Source organism: Ursus americanus, chromosome 31 (genome assembly GCF_024610735.1).
Source record: "Ursus americanus isolate L20-20 chromosome 31, mUrsAme1.1.p, whole genome shotgun sequence".
Classification (NCBI taxonomy): domain Eukaryota; kingdom Metazoa; phylum Chordata; class Mammalia; order Carnivora; family Ursidae; genus Ursus; species Ursus americanus.
The window spans coordinates 26,043,568-26,061,775 of record NC_142157.1 but is presented as its reverse complement, the minus strand read 5'-3'; the positions used below and the strand labels follow the sequence as shown (position 1 = coordinate 26,061,775).

At 40.7% G+C, this 18,208-nt stretch overlaps 1 protein-coding gene across 3 annotated transcripts in view; it reads left to right on the top strand.

Annotated features, from left to right (window-relative positions):
- CAMK1D (calcium/calmodulin dependent protein kinase ID) overlaps positions 1–18,208 on the top strand; it is a 413,163-nt gene that overhangs the window by 126,358 nt on the left and 268,597 nt on the right. The window contains exon 2 of one of the 3 annotated variants that reach the window (XM_045793937.2): positions 8,923–8,971. The exons of the other annotated variants lie outside the window; for them this stretch is intronic. The gene's annotated coding sequence lies outside the window, so the exon portion shown is untranslated. The remainder of the gene's footprint in view (positions 1–8,922; positions 8,972–18,208) is intronic. 3 annotated transcript variants of the gene reach the window in all.

Genomic DNA, 18,208 nt, shown 5'->3' with positions numbered 1-18,208 from the left:
ATCTCTTCATTCATTCTGGATATTAGTAATTTGTATTCTCTCTTTTTTCCCTTTGGTCATCCTGGCTAGAGGTTTATCAATTTTCTAGATCTTTTTAAAGAACCAGCTTTTGGCTTGATTGATTTTTCTCTTTTGTTTTTCTGTTTTCAATTTCATTGATTCTTGCTCTTATCCTTATATGTTCCTTCCTTATACCAAATTTGGGTTTAACTTGCTCTTATTTTTCTAGTTTCTTGAAGTGAAATCTTAGATTATTGACTAAATAAGATATCTTATTTCTTTTTTAAAATTTTAAAAAAGATTTAATTTATTTTAGAGAACATGTGACTGGGGGAGAGATAGAGGGAGAGGAAGAGAAGCAGACTCCCACTGAGCGTGGAGCCCGACGTGGGTCCAATCCCAAAATCCTGAGATCATGTCCTGAGCTGAAACCAAGAGTCAGATGCCTAACTGACTGAGCCACCCAGGCACCCTGAGATCCTTCTTATTTCTAATATAAGTATTTAATACTATATATTACTCTCTAATCTGTATGTCACAAATTTTTGATATGTTGTATTTTTGTGTCAATCGATTTTCTAATTTTTCTCTTTTTGACTCCTGGGTTATTCAGAAGCATGCCGTTTACCTTCTAAGTATTTGGAAATTTTCTAGGTAATCTGATACTGATTTCTGATTGAATTCCATTATAGTTAGATAATATACTTTGTATGATTTCAATTCTTTAAAAACTTTAGGTTTTTTTCATGATTCACAATGTAAATATTTTGGTGAATATTCCATGTGCACTTTGAAAAGACTGTGTGTTCTGCTGTTGGTGGGTACAGTGTTCTACGGATGACAATTAGGTAAAAATATTTGATAGTATTATTCAGGACTTCCGTATCCTTGCCGATTTTCTGTCTATTTGTTCTGTTGATTACTTAGAGAGGATTGTTGATGTACCTATCCTAGTATAACATTGAATTTGTTCTACTTTTTCCTTTCAGTTTTAAAATTTTTGCTTCATATATTTTGAAGTCCCTTTTTTTAGATACATACACATTTAGTATCGTTATTTCTTCTTGGTGAGTTTATTCTTTTATCCTTATGTGACAATCCTCTTTGTTCCTTATTGTCCTTATACTGAAGTTTATTTTGTCTGATACTAATAAACAGCTTTCTTTTGGTTAGTTTTTCCATAGTATATCTTTTTCTATCCCTTTAATTTGACCCTATCTACATCTTTATCTTTCTATTGTTAGGTGTTTCTTGTAGGTAGCATAGACCTAGGTCCTGGTTTTATAGACAATCTTACCACCTCTGTCTTTAATTGGTTTGTTTGGATCATGTACATTTAATGTAATTATTCATATAGTTGGATTTAGGTCTACCATTTTATTATTTGGTCTCTGTTTTTCTTTTCTTTTGGTACCTCTCATTACTACTTCTTCCTTTTTTTTTTTTTTTTTGAATTATGTGGTATTTTAAAGAGTCCCTTAAAATCTCTCCTTTAGACTTTTGGTCATATATCTTTTGTGTGTGTATGTGTGTGTGTGTGTATTTGCTCTGGGGATTACAATATACATGCCTACATTTCATAATCTACTTTAAGATAGTATTTTATTAATTGAATAAATTTGAAAAACTCTACAACCAAGTAGATTTCTTTACAGTGTCCTTTTTGTAGTACAGTTATCTACATATATCAAAAACTCAATTTTTGCTTTCAAAAGTCATTCTAATTATAAAGAATTTAAGCAGAAGCAAATAATCCATCATATTTACCCAGATCTTTACCATTTCTTTAGCTTTCCCTTTATTTTTAAAGTTCTAAGTTATTTTAATATTATTTTCCTTTAGTTTAAAGTGCTTACTTAAACATTTATTTTAGGCCACTTCTTTGGATGATGATTTTTCTCTCTTTTTAAAACTTCACTGAAAATAACTTTATTTTACTTTTATTTCTAAATGGTATTTTATTGGATATTGACTTTCACTGGATATAGAATTTTAAAATCTTTAAAAATTTTTTCTGTTGTCTTCTAGCTTCCATCATTTCTAATGGGATTGCTGTTTTCTCGGTATGTGGTGTGTTGATTTTCTTTGACTGCTTTCAAGATTTTTTCTTTATTTTTGGTTTTCAGCAATTTGATTATTGAATGTGTATTCTTTGAATTTATTTTGTTTAGGGTTTGACAAACTTTCTCAATCTGTAAATTTGTGTCTTTTACCATATTTAATACATCTTTAGAATTTTTTTCTTTTTTTTTTCTTTCTGTACCAATCACTTTCTTTTCTCATTTTGGGACTGTAGTGTCATGAGTATTAGATCTTTTGATATTGCTCCACAAGTTCCTAAGGCTCTGATCACTTTTTTCTCAATTTGGTTTTCTCTACCATTGAAATTCGATAATTTTGATTGTTTTATTTTCAAGTTTGTTGTCCTTTTCCTGCACCTGTTATTTAATGCATCTAGTGAATTTTCAGAAGAATTCAATTACTATATTTTTCAAGTCTAAAATTTCCATTCAGTTCTTTTCAATATTTTTAATTTTCCCCTGAAAACTTACATCTTTCCATTAATTTCAACAGTATTCACACTTACTCTGAGAGCGTAAGTATAACAAGTGTTTCAAAGTTTTTCTCTGATAATTCCAATATCTGGATCATCTTGGGGTTGGCATCTCTTGATTGTATTTTTCCAGTTTTTGGCATGTTGAATAATTTTAGATTGTATCCTGCATATTTTGACTACTATGTTGTGAGACTTTGGGTCCTAATTAAAATCTGCTGGATTATGATGGTTTTGTTGTTGTTGTTTGTTTCCTTTCTTCTTCTCCTCCCCCCCCCCCCTCCTCCTCCTTCTCCTCCTCCTCCTCCTCCTCCTCCTTCTTCTTTTTTTAAAGAGAGCCAACCAGATTAGGATCAGATGACAAGTCTGTCTCACCTTTAATGGTAAGATGGTAACAATGTCCATTCAGTTTTCAAAGCCTTTGCTATGTTGTTTGTATGTGTTGTTCTGGATTAGGTTGGGATTTGTGTGGTTTTTAATTTCATAATTTACTTCTGGAAGCCATTGCTTCTTTGGGTGTGTTTCACACATGCACGTTTCATGAGTAGTCTGGAACTTGTTTTGATTCATATACAGTTTTTCAAGATTTCTTTCTCCAACTTTCTCCTCTCTGGGATTTTCTTCACACTCTCTCTCAGGGGTCCTTTTTCTCTGTTCTTGTCAGAAAGGTGGGTATGTCTCAGAGTTTTATCCTCACACCACAAACACTTTCATGCAGCTCTGTGGACTGAGGATGCCCAGAGGGAAAGGCAGTGAGAGGAGAAAGAGAACAAAAATAACCAGCATCTCTTTCCACTCTTAAGACCACAGGAGTCCCCTTTTCCAGTCCCTTTGGCCAGAAAGATGGGTTATTTCTTGGGGTCTTAGGTGTTCATGTTGCCCAGGCTTGGCCTTCGATCAAGGCAGAGAGGAGAGAAAAAATACCAGGGATATCCTATCACATTCTTTGGTTTTCAGGAGCTCTTTTTCCTAGTTCTCTGGGCAGAAAAGGGAGATTTTTCTTAGAGTTCTTCTCATGTTCCCCCACTGTACAGTTCCTTGATTTGACCCATCTTTGGATCAAAGCCAAGAATTAAAAGAGGAAAATTTAATTCAGGAAATTTACCAATGTATATTTCTTCAAGTTTCAACTTCCTTCTCAATCTGTCTGGTATTGTTTGCTTCCCAGTGTCGCCAGGAAGTTGTTTTTTGTATTCTGTACAGACACTTCACTTGTAATCAGTGGGTGACATAGGCTTCTGGGCTTACTCCATGTTGACCTGCAAGTGTTACATCCTCCTTTTTAAAAAGAAACAGTAGCACACGATTTGGTATACCATTTAACATACTGTTTAGTACTTGCTTCTTTTTCTTTTACTTAATAATACATTTTGGAAATTTTAATAATGCGTTTCATAGTGACAATAAAAAAATAAGTTATTGCATGTGTTAAGTTCTAGGCACCATAAGCACTATACATATATAAACTCTTTAAATCCTTATAGCAACCCTATTAGATAGATAGATAATATTATTCCCATTTTACAGATGATGATACCTCATGAGAGAATTAAGAAACTTGCCCAAGGTCACATAACTAACTAGTCAGTGGAGGTGCTACCTAGCTTGTCTGGTTGAAAAGTCCGTACATATAGTGAAAATTATATAATAATAATGACAGTAATAATAATATCCAATACATAACTATCATATACCAGCACATGCCAGCTAGAAAACTGCCTTAGAGATAACCGTACCAATCATCTTCAGCGTGAAGTGTTTTTGTTTGCACATCACATGTATCATTCCCAGGTAGCAAGTATATTTATTCTGCATGTAGGAAATTTGAGAAAAGTCAGGTGACTTGCTGGAGAGGTGGCAGTAGGATCTTCTAGTATAGACAAGAGGTCTTTTCAACGACTATTGCTGCCCCACTGGACAGTACAGTACATTTCCAGCCAGTGTATTTTGGAATAGTAGATTCATAGGTGGTTAGATTTGGAAGAGACTCACAAGGTCTAAGTTCACCTCCAAATGTTATAAATTCCATGCCATGATGTATCGGAAAGCATCTTGTAAAAGGTAAAGTGATTTATGACTGTTAGCTGTTATAGACAGGAAACAGTTCTAGAGAGTGAAAGTGATAAAATCCTCATCTCCATTACCATCTTCATAGCTGCATTTGTCGAACACAGATGTCCCAGGTGCTCCACAGGACCCATTTCTAATGTTTAAAATAAACCTTCAAAATGGCTGTTATAATCTCCATATATTTCATATGAGGAAATGGATGCTCAAAGATGGTAGGTAACTTGCCCAAGCTCAGTGACACACTTGGGTCGAGTCATTCACACTTTCTTTACTGAGTACTTCCTACCTATGAGTATTTGCCATATACTAATCATACATGTAATTACCATGTAATGTTTTGTCCCAGTTGGGATAGTTTTTCTGAGTGAAGGGGGGGTGGGTACTAGTAGTAATTATACTGGGACTGTCCTGGGCAAACTGAGACAAAGGATCACCTTAGCTATGTGCCTTTGTTTCCTGATTGCATAATTTATGTTTGCCATAGTTTGTTTGGTTTAGATGACATAAAATATTCTAGAGGGCCAGTGTTCATGAGTATTTAATGGTTCTGTGGTCTGTTTTCCAGGTTTATTAGAGATGAGCCACACAGAGCTAGGTATTCCTTAATGTGGTGGACAGAGGTCACTTACAAATTTTGCTCATTGTTGCTGAGCAAGAAAGGACATCCTTTTAGCAAATGCAATTTTAAAATATGAGTGCTGTGCAAAGTCATGAAGATAGCCCTTAAACCAATATATATTTCATAGATTTTCCTCTAGGGCTGAGTACTCATGAGCCTTTCACGATGAGCATGATTAAATATGGACGAGAATAGATATGTTTTCCCCTCTATTACACTGAGATGAAGGAAGATCCATCGTCATGTGCTTCATGGAGGTAGGGCTTTGGAAACGGGAATGACTTGAATGTGAATTTTCTCTTACACGCTTATGAAAAAGATATCTAGCCAACTGGTCATGATTTGTCAAGCTGGGTAATGTACCTTAGTATACATAAGCACATCATGCTGATCGCAATTCTGAGGAAGGGAATGATCTCCCTCTTTTGTACAGGGTAGGCAGTAGTTGTCATGTGCATTCTGCCAAGGACTGTTTTTGTGTATTACTTTTGTGGATCCCTTCCATCTTTGTGTGTTGCCATTCCAAGCTTCCTTCCTTCTCTTCCATCTTTGGTCTGGAGGTCAATGTGATCAGAAGTCTAATTGTCCAGGATAAGACAATTAGAGCACAGGCTTTAAAGGACCCTAAATGGAAGGAAGCTACATGAAGTTTACGTCAACATCAGCATTCTTGCTTTGGACATTAGTGGTGAGACCATCATGATTTGATGATGAACCGCTGGTACTTGTTTTGGTTTGGGTTTTCAGAAGTATGTAGTATACATTAGGGACCCGGTCAGGCACAAAGCAAGGCTTTACCCAGAAACCTGCCCCGAGTGCATTCATTTTCCTTTCTGCCTTGTGCTGAAATGAGCTGATGGTTGCCAGGGATGCATGGAAATTACCAACATCAGAAGGTTCCTTGTGCCCTGGCCCTTCCTGATCTGTATGCATCACATTTGCTTAAACATATTGTCTGCGGGCAAAGTCCAATTATTTGGAACCAAGTTACTAATGATAAACATAATGACTACAGTGTCTATCATTGTGCACAGCCATGGTAAAGGCGGGGGCTACAGGGAATCATCAGAGTTGAAAAAAACGAAACAAAACACGTCTTGCACAGAATAGCATGGCAGGGGGCACTCGTTCAAGATTCATCTTTTATGCTGAAGTGATAAATTAGAGAATGCAGAGTAATTATAAATGAGAAACAAGACTCAAAATTGCTGTCACCTGACATTGCATTCCCTTTCTGTGTTTCCTAGCAATGATATTCTCATAATGTTCTATCTGGGTCTCTCACAAACTGAAAAATGACTTCTGCTGTTTTCCTCATGGGGTGGTTGATACAGCAAATAACTGTTAAATGAAGAATTTGGGTATTATTACAGAGGCCAGGGGATTGCTAATCAAGGCAACGGAGATTTTCTGTCTCTAGTTACAAAGATTTATAATTCTAGGAATCTGAGAGCTCTCTCAGTTCAATTCCAACAGGGACCTAATCCAGCTCTACCCAGTAAAGGATATTCCAAACACTACCTGGTGGAGAGCTTTGGCCAGGCTAGCTGACCATTTCCTCTTGACCACACTCTTCCTGGGAAGGTTATTGAGCAATTAAATCATTCCTAGGATGGACAAAAAATCTTTATGTTTTCCTTGCATAATTGGGTTTCCTTTTCTTAATTTGATCGGGCACCCTGCCCTTTTTCTTCTTTGTTTTTTAGGCTTTTAAAAAATACATGTTGTCTTCATTCATTCATTCGTTCTACAGCTAAAGATTGATCACTTGGCCCAAAGAGTCATGTTTAATTCTTCTCATTTTATTTTCATGACTGGTCTTTCTGAATGCATCACTGTTCTGAACCATGTCCCTCTTGCATTGTTTGTCTGGTTGTGAGATCATTTGAATGGAAGGAAGTGTCTCAGGCACCGCTCCACATGCCGTCTCCTGGTCATCATTCCATCATGGCATGCACTACTCCCCCATAGACTGACTAGTTATGAGTTTATCTTTTTAAAGCCTGATTTTCATGCCATAAACTTCCAATTCTGTTTATTCTATGACCACCATGTTCTTTTTTTGTGCTCTGCTTTCTGGATATGGTTTTCCATGCTTCTTCAGTTTGTGTTGTCATTATTTTAATGGCTCTGTATCATCACTGCGATCCACCTTTCCCGCCACTAACACTTCAGTGTGACACAGAAGCTCCACTCTAACTGGGTGTCTCTTATTGCCATCTTATTAGTAAGGAAGTCAATTTGGCCGACAGTATTGGAGTTCATATTAACATGGCATGAACAGGTCATGCATTTGTTATCTCAGGTAAAAGAATTAAAAAAAATAGAGAATCCAGGGCTGATATGGTGGTTCTATGAAGACATGAGGAGCCTATTCCATAACCACAAGCAAGGAACTTCTATCCTCACGGTCACAAGCTGACCACCGGAGATTCAGCGATCATGACCTTATTCTAGAAGAAAAGAAAGAGCAAGGGACAAATCAGGTCTCCTTTTAAAGAGTTCTTATGTAAGTCTCACACGGTGACTTTGGCTTCAATCTCATTGGCCACCTCCAGCTGAAAGGGAAGTTCAGAAATGTAACTTTGGAGTTTGGTGTATGAGAGTAAAGTTAGCTGTTGTAACAAATAAACCTCTGAATGTAGTGGTTTCCCACAATAGGCCTTCATTTTTCTCTCATTGGAGGAAAATAAAGTTGTCCCTTGTTGCCAGTAGGCCTCCCACTTGGGGACTGAGAGACCCAGGCTCCCTGCATCTGGGGTGACACCGTCCTCGAGGACCTGAGTCCTTGCACGGATGTAGGGTCATGTGTGGGAGGTGTTTCTGGGCCAACCTGGAAGGGCCCACATCATCCGTTCATGCTCTGTTGGCCAGAGCTCAGTCACACTGCCACACATCCCTGGAAGGCTGATACCTAGCATCTAGTTCTGTGCCTGTGATGAGAGGGAAATGGGTGCAGGGAACAGCCAGCCACCGGGCAGAGTGCTGCCCCAGTACTGCCAGGACTCTGTTACCGGGAAAGACATTCAGACACTCTGAGTCCTGTGGAATGAGGGACAGTCTCAGCTGCAGTTTCCACTCATTTTCCCACAGGTGCTCCTCCTGTTCCAGTTCCCTCAGGTTGGGACTCATCCCTCTGGGTCTGTGTGGTGACACCAGCCCTTGCCATGTTCTCCATTCTCCCAACTCCTTCTCTATCCTGTAAAATTTAGCTCTTGATTCTACAGTAACTTGTTTCTCTTTGTTTAGTGCTTCCTGGGTCTTGGTTTTTGTTCTCTAACCATGTGAAAACAGGGACTTTATTCTCTTCTTCCATCATTGTTAATGGTTCACTGTGCCCTAGTAAGTGACATGTCTTCATGAGAATGGCCAAGAAGTCCTTGATGAGGTCAGTTCAAAGAAATAATGAGGCCAGGAGTTAAATAGTTCAAGTTGACACTGTCTGGCCAACATCCAGAGGCCATTCAAAGGACCACCTGGCTAACAGTGTCCATCATGTGATCTGAACCTGGACAGGGCCCTCTCTTTCCTAGGTCGAAGTTTACTCTAGAAAATTCCCACTCCCATCAGGTTACTCATATGCCCTTGCTTTGCAAAGGTTCAGTGCTCGGTTTTGGCCAGGCAAGTTTTGGTCTTTTCTCTGAGTTCTTATAATGTTTTGTGACTATTTTTGTTTCAGGGCCTGTTGCCTCATCCAAATAATTAGTATTTCCTGATCACACGAAGGAGTGAGTATATAACCTTTCCACTTAATCCTTATGACAGCCCCATGAGGTATGTGGTCTCACTTACCCCCACTGTACCTTTCTGCCTTGGGTTAATTTTTTTTAAATCATGAAATATTGAAATTAACCAAGAAGTACGGAAAAATAAATGAACAGATTACTATGTAACCACCACCCAGATTGAGCAAACATTGATTAACATTTTGCCATATTTGCTTCAGATTTCTCCCTCAAAAATGTTACAGCTATAGGATCCAGTTATGGATACACATCCCATTCTCTTCCTCCCCAGAGTCAACCTGTACCTGGAGCTGCTGTGCATTCTTATTATGTGTCTTCAGACTTTGGCTACATATGTCTATACCATATGTCCTAGTGGTGTAGGGCCTTAGCATCATCAGTGTCTATGTGTGTGCGTTTTATAGAGGGACCTAAGTGGAATTGATCCCCAAGGTATCTCTTAGTAACCTGCTTTTGCTCACCTGTTATTATGTTTTAGAGATTTACCCCTGTTGATTCATGTAGACCTCATCATTTAATTTAACTGCTAGAGTATTCCACTGAATGGCTACAGCATTGCTTACTTTTCTCGTTTGGGATAGTCACATCCCTCTAGATTAATTGGGATAGTGTATCCCTTTAGAGAAATACATGTAGCTCTAACTCTTTTCATTAGCCATGTAATATTCCATGGTATGGATGCACTATTCCACCATTCCATTCATAGTGTTTTCCTTATTTTTCATTTCTTATAGCACTGCAATAAGCATTTTTACGCATACATCGTTAGATCATGTGTTTACTTCCATAGATTAGATTTCCTAAGATGCAAGTGAACAGATACAGCCAGATTACTTTCCAAAAATGTTACGGCAATTTCCAGGCAGCAACTTTCCCATGTAAATCGACCTTTTTTCCAACCTGATGGGAAGGAAGCCTTCCTGCTGAGGTTTTATTTAGCATTTCCTGGACTTCTAGTAAGGTTGGGCATCAGTTCATATGTTCATTGGCCATCCTGTGAACTGTGTGACTGTATCCTTGCCCACACTGAATTGCGGGACCAGAGCATCCCTGCTGGGCACAGTTTCTGTGAGCAGTGCCCCCTGGAGTTGTGTGTGTGTGTAGCAGCCTCAGTGGGAAGCAAGCCCTTGTTGTCACTGGGATGTTAACTCTTTGTCCTACGGGTTACAATTATTCGTCCATCCCCACCCCAGCTATTCATTATACTTTGCTTACAGCATCTTTTACTATGCCCCAGTTTCTTATTTGAAAGACTTGACTATTTTCTCTTTTCTAACATAATATTTGGGTTTCGTGTCTTTAACTTATGACATTTGCGTCTTTAACTTGCAGTATGAACTTACGCATACCTTTTAATTCTTATCTCCTAAAACATTTCCAGCATTTTTATTGAGCTTTTGCTTGGAAATTTCAGCAACGTCTTTAGAAAACCCAGATTTTTTGGGTATGTTATTACAGCATGGAGAAGGCATCCGAACTCATTTACTAAATATCATTTGCCTGGGTGCTGTATCAAATGCTTTGCTCAGAAACAATGATGCGACATGTGTTCTCATCTTTTCCATTTAAAAATTTCCACTTTGATCTCTTCTGTTCAAGTACTGTGAAGCTCACAGAGAGAGAGGGTGGCCAGCTGGTGCCTGTGCACACTTGGTAGGGAGACCTGGACTGGTATTTTTGTTTAAAAACCAAATAAAGAAACAAGGCCACTGTAATTGTCCCTGATATTTACCCTCAGGGAAGATGCCAGGACTGGAGTGTCCTGGAGACTGACAGATGATCTCTTCTGCTCCTGCCATTTGCGAGGGTTGAGACATAGTGAATTTTTCTCCTTAGAGGAGAGGGCAGGCAGCAGTGAGAAAGGGGTTCATTTTGCTGCTGCTGGTGAGGTAGATCTGATTTAATGGTGAAAACAGTTTGTGGCTCCAGTTTCTATTTTTTTTTTAAAGATTTTATTTATTCATTTGACAGAGAGACAGCCAGCGAGAGAGGGAACACAAGCAGGGGGAGTGGGAGAGGAAGAAGCAGGCTCCCAGCAGAGGAGCCTGACGTGGGGCTCGATCCCATAACGCCGGGATCACGCCCTGAGCCGAAGGCAGACGCCCAACAACTGCGCTACCCAGGCACCCCTCCAGTTTCTATTTTTAAGCATACTTTTCAGAAGCATTAAAGTGTGTGGCAAATGAAAAAAAAAGAAGTTAAATCATTTTAGTGTTATATTTTTGTGTGTGTGTGGTTTCGATCAATTTCCATAGCCTCCTTTTGTTGATAGGTATGTGAAATGACTTTTGCCATTATGAGGATGAAGTGCCGGTTCCAGGAAGGGCCCGAGGAGGTGCAGACCAGTTGCTAGGCGTCCAGGAGATTAGCAATTAGATGGAGAATAGCATTATTATTCTCCACGCAGCCAGTGCAGAGCAGAAGACACACACTGACGAGTGTGGGAGGTGAAGCCACTGGGGTTCAAGCCTCCGCTCACCGTGGGTGGGAGAGCCCACCCGGCATGCGCCTTTGCAGCTCCCCCCTGGAGCGGAAGTTGGGGCCCCGTCTCCATCACGCAGGTGGCAAAACGGAGGCGAAAAGAGGGTGAATTTAAGCAGCTTCATGAGATCACTCAGGCTGGAACAGAGGCCCTTCTCAGCTTCTCGAGGAACTTTCACTAGATCGGTATCAATTCCACTTTTTAGGGAGCATGAGAATAGGAGCGACTTTGGCTAAAATGATGGCATTTGTGAAGCCAGTGCTTGGCCTGAGTCTCGGTGCTTTTTAAAAGCTCTCACACGGAACAAAAATGTGTCCCACAACCAGTGAATTGACATCTCTCAGGAAAAATTCTCCAAACCCCACCAAACCCTTGCCGTGGCCTGGGCACAAATGCTGGTCCTGGATCTCGTGATCCCGGCTGCTCCCTCCTTCACACAGCTGCAAGCAGCCTGGCCGCCTGCCCTTCTTCCACCTCCTGGGGCACTTCGTGTGTGGGTCCCCATCCTGGGAGTCTTCTAGGTGTGCCCGTGATCTCTTCCTTGTGCTGTTCTGTTCTCAGCACAGAGGCCTGCCCTGGCCACCCCGTCCATGAATGCACCCTCTGTCTTTTTTTACCCCCTGCTTTATCTTTGTTTCTACCTCTTACCAATACCTGGCACATATATGTTTACAGTCTGCCTCCCTCTCACTGGCGTGGCAGCTTCCTGGGGCAGGACGTGCATTCCATTCCCCTCCGTCTCCTCAGGACCTGCCCTCTCAGAGTGCTCTTTACTCCCTGCGAGCCCACAGATGTGTCACCTGCTTCCCGAGGCAGCAGCAGGATCAGCGGACCTTGTCACCATGCCTCACCACCTGCAGGAAGCCGTACAAGGGGACCATGCCACATACAGTGGTTGACACCAGCCTGTCATTCAGGTTTCTGTGAAGGGGGAGTCTGGCTTCCCAGGGCCGGAGCTAACTAGTGGTTAAACTATGGATCGTTGCCACTGTCATTAAGGCTTATAGCTGAACAGGTGCTCATGTGGCTCCCAGGAAACACACTTGGGTTTCGGGGGGAGATGTCCCTGGGTAGGTCCCTTAACCCAGAGAAGTGGCTCAAGCTCTCCAATGGGCCAGTTTGGGGAGATGTCTCTGGCAAGCAAGCCTTTGGAACCCCTCAAATCACCTGCCCTGGGGAATCTCATAAATCTCAGAGCAACCCGATCCTCAGTGCAGTGTCAAGGAAGGAAAGCCAGGGAGTTTCGAATGGATGTCTTCTGCCTGGCACAAGGAAAGAGACAGATGTGCTGCTGTGCCTGGGGCTGGTAGCCTCTGCAGGGGTCAGAGCGTTCAAGGGACCATTCTTATCATTTGAGACTTGCCAGGGCTGGTAGAGGTGGAGCAGCCCATGCATTCATTTCCAGCATCTCTGTGATGTGTCGTAACTCCCATGGCCAAGTAACGAGAAAAGCCCAAAGAACAATATCCCCGCGCACCTGACTTCCGTTTTGTGTGCAGTGGTATCTCAGGGAATGATCTTTTGTTTTTGTGGGTGGCCACTAGGCAGGCTTATTCTTATTTTCATCCAGAAGTAGTGTTGTAATCAGCACCTCACAACAAATTGGTTGGTAGTTTATGTTGTGTGGCATTGAATGGTGAATAAAGCTTTTCACCAAGTCACGAATGCCTAGGGACAAATGAACTTTTCTTTCAGCTGGGACAATGTTAATGTGATTGTGTTTTAGGACAGGAGAACTTGTCAATTGTGCTTGAAGATTAAGTCCACTCTATTAATCAGGAGATGAATAATGAGATGTGTGGGCAGTTTAGGAAGAGGAATTAGCAGGTGGGGAAATAGAAGGGTCAATCTTGAGTCTACTGAGTTTTTGTATTTTTGAAAAGAATAAAAATTATTATGTAGCATTTTAAGATATAAAGGCAATAAGGAGGGGGCCTAATTTTAAAACAGTGAGGAGTGGATTAGGAACACGAACAGAAGGTTCAAACTGAAAATTTTTACACTCTCCTTTAATGGAGAGCGTGGGTACCTGGATATCAGAGGCAAGAGAACCTTCTGTCTTCAGTCCTTGGGATTGAAGTGGGCAAACACTGTCAGAAACTTAGAAAGAAGCCAAAGTTATTAGCCAGAGGGTTCTCTGGTAAGAAAATTTCAGTGACTTAACCCATCAGAGCCCAGCTTGCTGTTGACATGGTGTGGGTAAGAATTTGGACATTCTTTTTGGGGGCAAAATATAGCCAAAAAAACCCCCTGCAGCCTATGCACTCTTATTACTTATGCTGGATTATGAAATTAACGATACCCGAGGAGGTGGCATGGTTTAAAAATGAAAAAGCATGATTCTCACAACAAGCCACGGTTAGAACATCAGTTTATTATCTCATTAGTAAAATTTTTAACCTGTTTGGACTTAGATTTTCTCAGGTGTAAAGTAAGCATAATGTTATCATACAGGGTTTTGGTAGAATTAGAAAATTATTGGCATATAGTTTTCAAAATAGGCTTCTAATAAGGCTTTAATAAACAGTATAGATGTTGATGGTGGTGGTGTTGATGGTGTTGATGATGGGGATGATGATGGTTGTGGTGGTTTTGATGGTGGTGGTGATGGTGGTGGTGATGGTGGTGGTGATTATCTAGATTACGGAAGCTTCATTCTTTGCAAAATAACCTATCTTCCTGGCAAAGGGAATTGTTCCCCATGGTGCAACTCTATACATACAAGGAAAGGACAGAATAACTTGCACCTTGACCAAGTTCTGTCTACAACCTTGTTAATGGAGCTGTCCAAAGTACAGCTCAGTTATAAAAAGATGTGCAGGGCATTTCATCAGTTAGTGTAGGGAGATTCAGCCAATTAAGGAGTAATCACTTATTAAAATAAAAAGAGAGAATATTCAAGTTGAAAATATAGAAAGCATCTTTTATGTTTCTCAGTAGCATAAGTAGGGACAGTGTTTGTCATAAATGAATTCCTTAGATGGCAAAGCCGTATCACGTTGTCAGGGAGGACACTTATCTGTTTCTGTTCAAATGATGTAAAAGAACACAGTGGCCTATGACATGCTTGATCTGATTGAGAATACCACATATTAGTCAGCTCTGTTCATTTCCCTCATTTGTCCCAAACCTCATACCTTGTTACTGCCCTGCTGCACTAAGTGACACTCTCTCATCTGATCTTTACAATGTCCATGGTGTGTCTCAAGCTACTTTTCCATCAACCCCTCACACCTGGGCTTGAGTCCTGGTACTTCCAGGCACTGGCTTTGAGATTTGGACAAGTTCTGGAACCTTGGTGAGGTCAGTTTCCCCATCTGTAAAATAAGGGTAAATATTAATAATACAGATATATATTTTTATTAGTTCCGTATTGCTGCTATAACAATTTGCCACAGACTTGATGGACTAAGAGTACACACATTTATCTTATAGTTCCAGTCAGAAGTCCCGAAGTGGGTCTTACAGGCTAAAATAAACATGTTGGCAGGACTGTGTCCCTTCTAGGGGGTCCAGGGAGAACCTGTTCTTAGCCTTTTTAAGCTTCTAGAAGTTGCCGGCCTTCCTTAACTCACATCTTCCCTCTGCAACAGCGTTATTCTGACCACTGCTTCCAGCATCCCATCTCTGAGTCATCTTCTGCCTCCCTCTTGTAAGGGAGGGCCACCTGGGTTATTCAGTGTAATAGCCCCATTTTAAGAGCTTTGGTCTAATCACAGCTGCAGAATACCTTTTGCCACGTAAGCTAACATCCACAGATCCCAAGGATTAGGACATTGATGTGTTTAGGGGGCCATTATTCTGTCTCAGTGCTGTGAACATCAATGATTTGTTTTATAGTTTTACACATGCACACATACAGTGTGTTTTTAGTGATATGCTCTGCACACAAAAAACGTTGCTCTCTTCCCACAATCCCCTTGTGTGTTTACGATCTGCCCTATTGAGGGCCTGGCTCTGGGTTATGTTCTCCTTCTGTCATCCTGCCTTGCTTCACTTCCTTCTTCTCTGATGTTTTTTCCTGTTGAAACATACTCATCCTTTAGGGCCCGTGTCAAGTTCCCCCTTCCCCACGAATGAGTTCCCTGATGTTATATATGAATGATCTCTATGAAGAAAAGTTTGGCGACCCCTCCCTTTTTTAAAAAAATATTTTCATTGGTGAAGGTGTTCAGGCTAATTGTGAACCAGGTATACAAGGCTGACTCATACCAGTGAATACCAGCTCTATATCCAAATATCACAAAGGGTAAACTTCACCATATAACGGGGCTGTTACTGACATTTCATCAGTAGGGTATAGCTAGTTGGACATAGTAAGGGGCTTTAATTAGCTGGATACTCATTTCGCATAGATGATTATTGATAGCTCTCACTGCCCTTTTCTAAAATGTTCTCTACTTCATTAAATAACTTTTAATGGAAAAATAGTGCATGTACATAGTAAAATGCATAAAAAGTAACTCTCCTCATTCTTAGGCCTCTTCCTAGAGGCAATGGTGTATCTTTCTTCTTGTCTCTTTCCAAAGATTGTGTGGGTGTGTGGGTGTGGGTGTGGGTGTGGTGTGGGTGCAAATGGGAACATAATGGACGCTTAACTCTGCACCTTAGTTTTTTTCACTTAACAATGTATCTTAGGGATAATTCTATATCAGCACACATGAATCTATTTAATTATTTTAAATGGCTGCATAGTACTTCAGCGTATTTTTAGATTGTAATTTACCTAACCAGTCCCCTATTACAGATTTTTTGAATATTTCCAATGATTTGCTATTTCAAACGTTTGATTTTTTTTTAAGATTTTATTTTTAAGTAATCTCTGCAACACCAGTGTGTGGCTGGAACTCTCCTGCCCCTGGGATCAAGAGTAGCACACTCCACCCAACTGAGCCAGCCAGGCACCCCTCAAACTTTTGATTTTTTTTTTTTTACCAGATTATTGATAGGCCTCCTATTTTTTTTATGTAGATATAGACAAATGTCCCTTTATTGTAGTAATTGTTATTATTACATTAAAGTAGGCTCCATGCCCAGCATGGAGCCCGGTGTGGGGCTTGAACTCATGACCGTGAAATCAAGACCTGAGCTGAGATCAACAGTAGAACACTTAACTGACTGAGCCACCCAGGCTCCCCTAATGTAGTAATTATCATACCAATAAGGACTCTTTTTTTTTAATGTGGGATCTTGAAAAACTAATTAGAAAGGATATTGATGAGGGAGCGTGGCTGACATAGAACTGGAAAGACTTTTCCTTCAAGTTACCTGTTGATCCGTCTGCCCTTAACCAGAATTAAAATCGATTTAAAAGAGTGCTTAAAATCAGAGCTTTCCAGAGGGTCTCAAGGAGTAGGAATGGTCGTGTGAGGGTGGGCCAGCTGGGATTATCTTAAAATAGCCACCCCAACTTTACTGTTAAGGTGTTTCCTGCCATTTGATGATTATGTCCACTGGCCCCTATAAAGGAATATGTATTTGGCATTAGGAGGACATTGGATCTTTGTACAGGTCACAGGAGAAGGACATGAGCACCTTCTAGTTCTGATCTCCTTACCGTAACGGTTGGGAGTGAGAAATAGGGCCACTCTGAAGAGCCACTTCTATAGGGAGAATCTTTGTCAAATGGGAGATCTGTGTAGACCACAATGAGATGTACCACCTGACAGGTCTGTGCAGTTGACAAAGACGGAAAATAGGCTGCATTCCAGTTTCATCCAAGTCCTTACCTTGTTGAGGAATAAGAATTCCTATCCCCTCAAAGGTCCTTCTAGCTGGACTAAGAATCAGATTGACATGAGACAGAGTAACAGGAGAGAATGATTTTTTTTTCCACTGAGGAAATAAAATTTAATAGACGTACATACAGAGAATCCACATAGACATGGGAATTCCAAAGACAGGCAAAATGAGGCGTATATGTCATTCCGAACTAAGGAGAAAGGGGGTAGGGGTCCAGGACCTCAGAGGAAAAGGATCCACTTCCCAGGGCGATAATAGGAGCAGATCTTTGGTAAGTAGATGTTTGCCCTGCCATATAGATAGGCCGCTCAGATCAAATTTATCTCTGTTAATAATCCTCATTATGGGGAAGACCCCCAATTTAGATTCTTCCATGTGGTTAAGGGAGGGTCAGTAGTTTCTCTTGAGCCTGCAGGGAGTCAAGTGCCTTCAGCTCAAAATAATCCACGTGTCAAAGTGTTACATTTTGGGCAGGGCTGGGGGGAAGGGGGTCTGTTCTGAACCCCTTCAACCCGTATCATCCAAGTGATATATACCCTTGCACCAACGTACATGGCCCACACGGACACTTTATGTGCCTTCTAGTGTTGCTAGTTTTTTAGCTGTGGCTATAGGAGACTTTGTGATCCCAGAAGAACTGAATCTTTTGTCCTGTCCCTGCCTCCTCGAACCAGGCTCCCATTAATGCTCCCTGTTGGTGAGCTAAGGAAAAATGACTGACATAGTCAGGCTCCATATCAGCCTTTCACAAGTGACTGGCAAAGGGCAGAGATAAAATGGGAGGCCCTGTCAGAGAAGCGAAGGGGGAAAAGTTGTGTTATTAAATGAAGCTGGTGCCTTAAAATACGGCAGTATGCGTTCATTTGGAATTTATTTGTCTTCTGTATTTGGTTCAGTGAAGCAATTAACAGTAAAGATTTAGTGCCACAGAAAAACCTTAAGAAACCAGATATGTCACACGCAATGACTGTGCTGGCGTTTTGATGCCTTCCCCT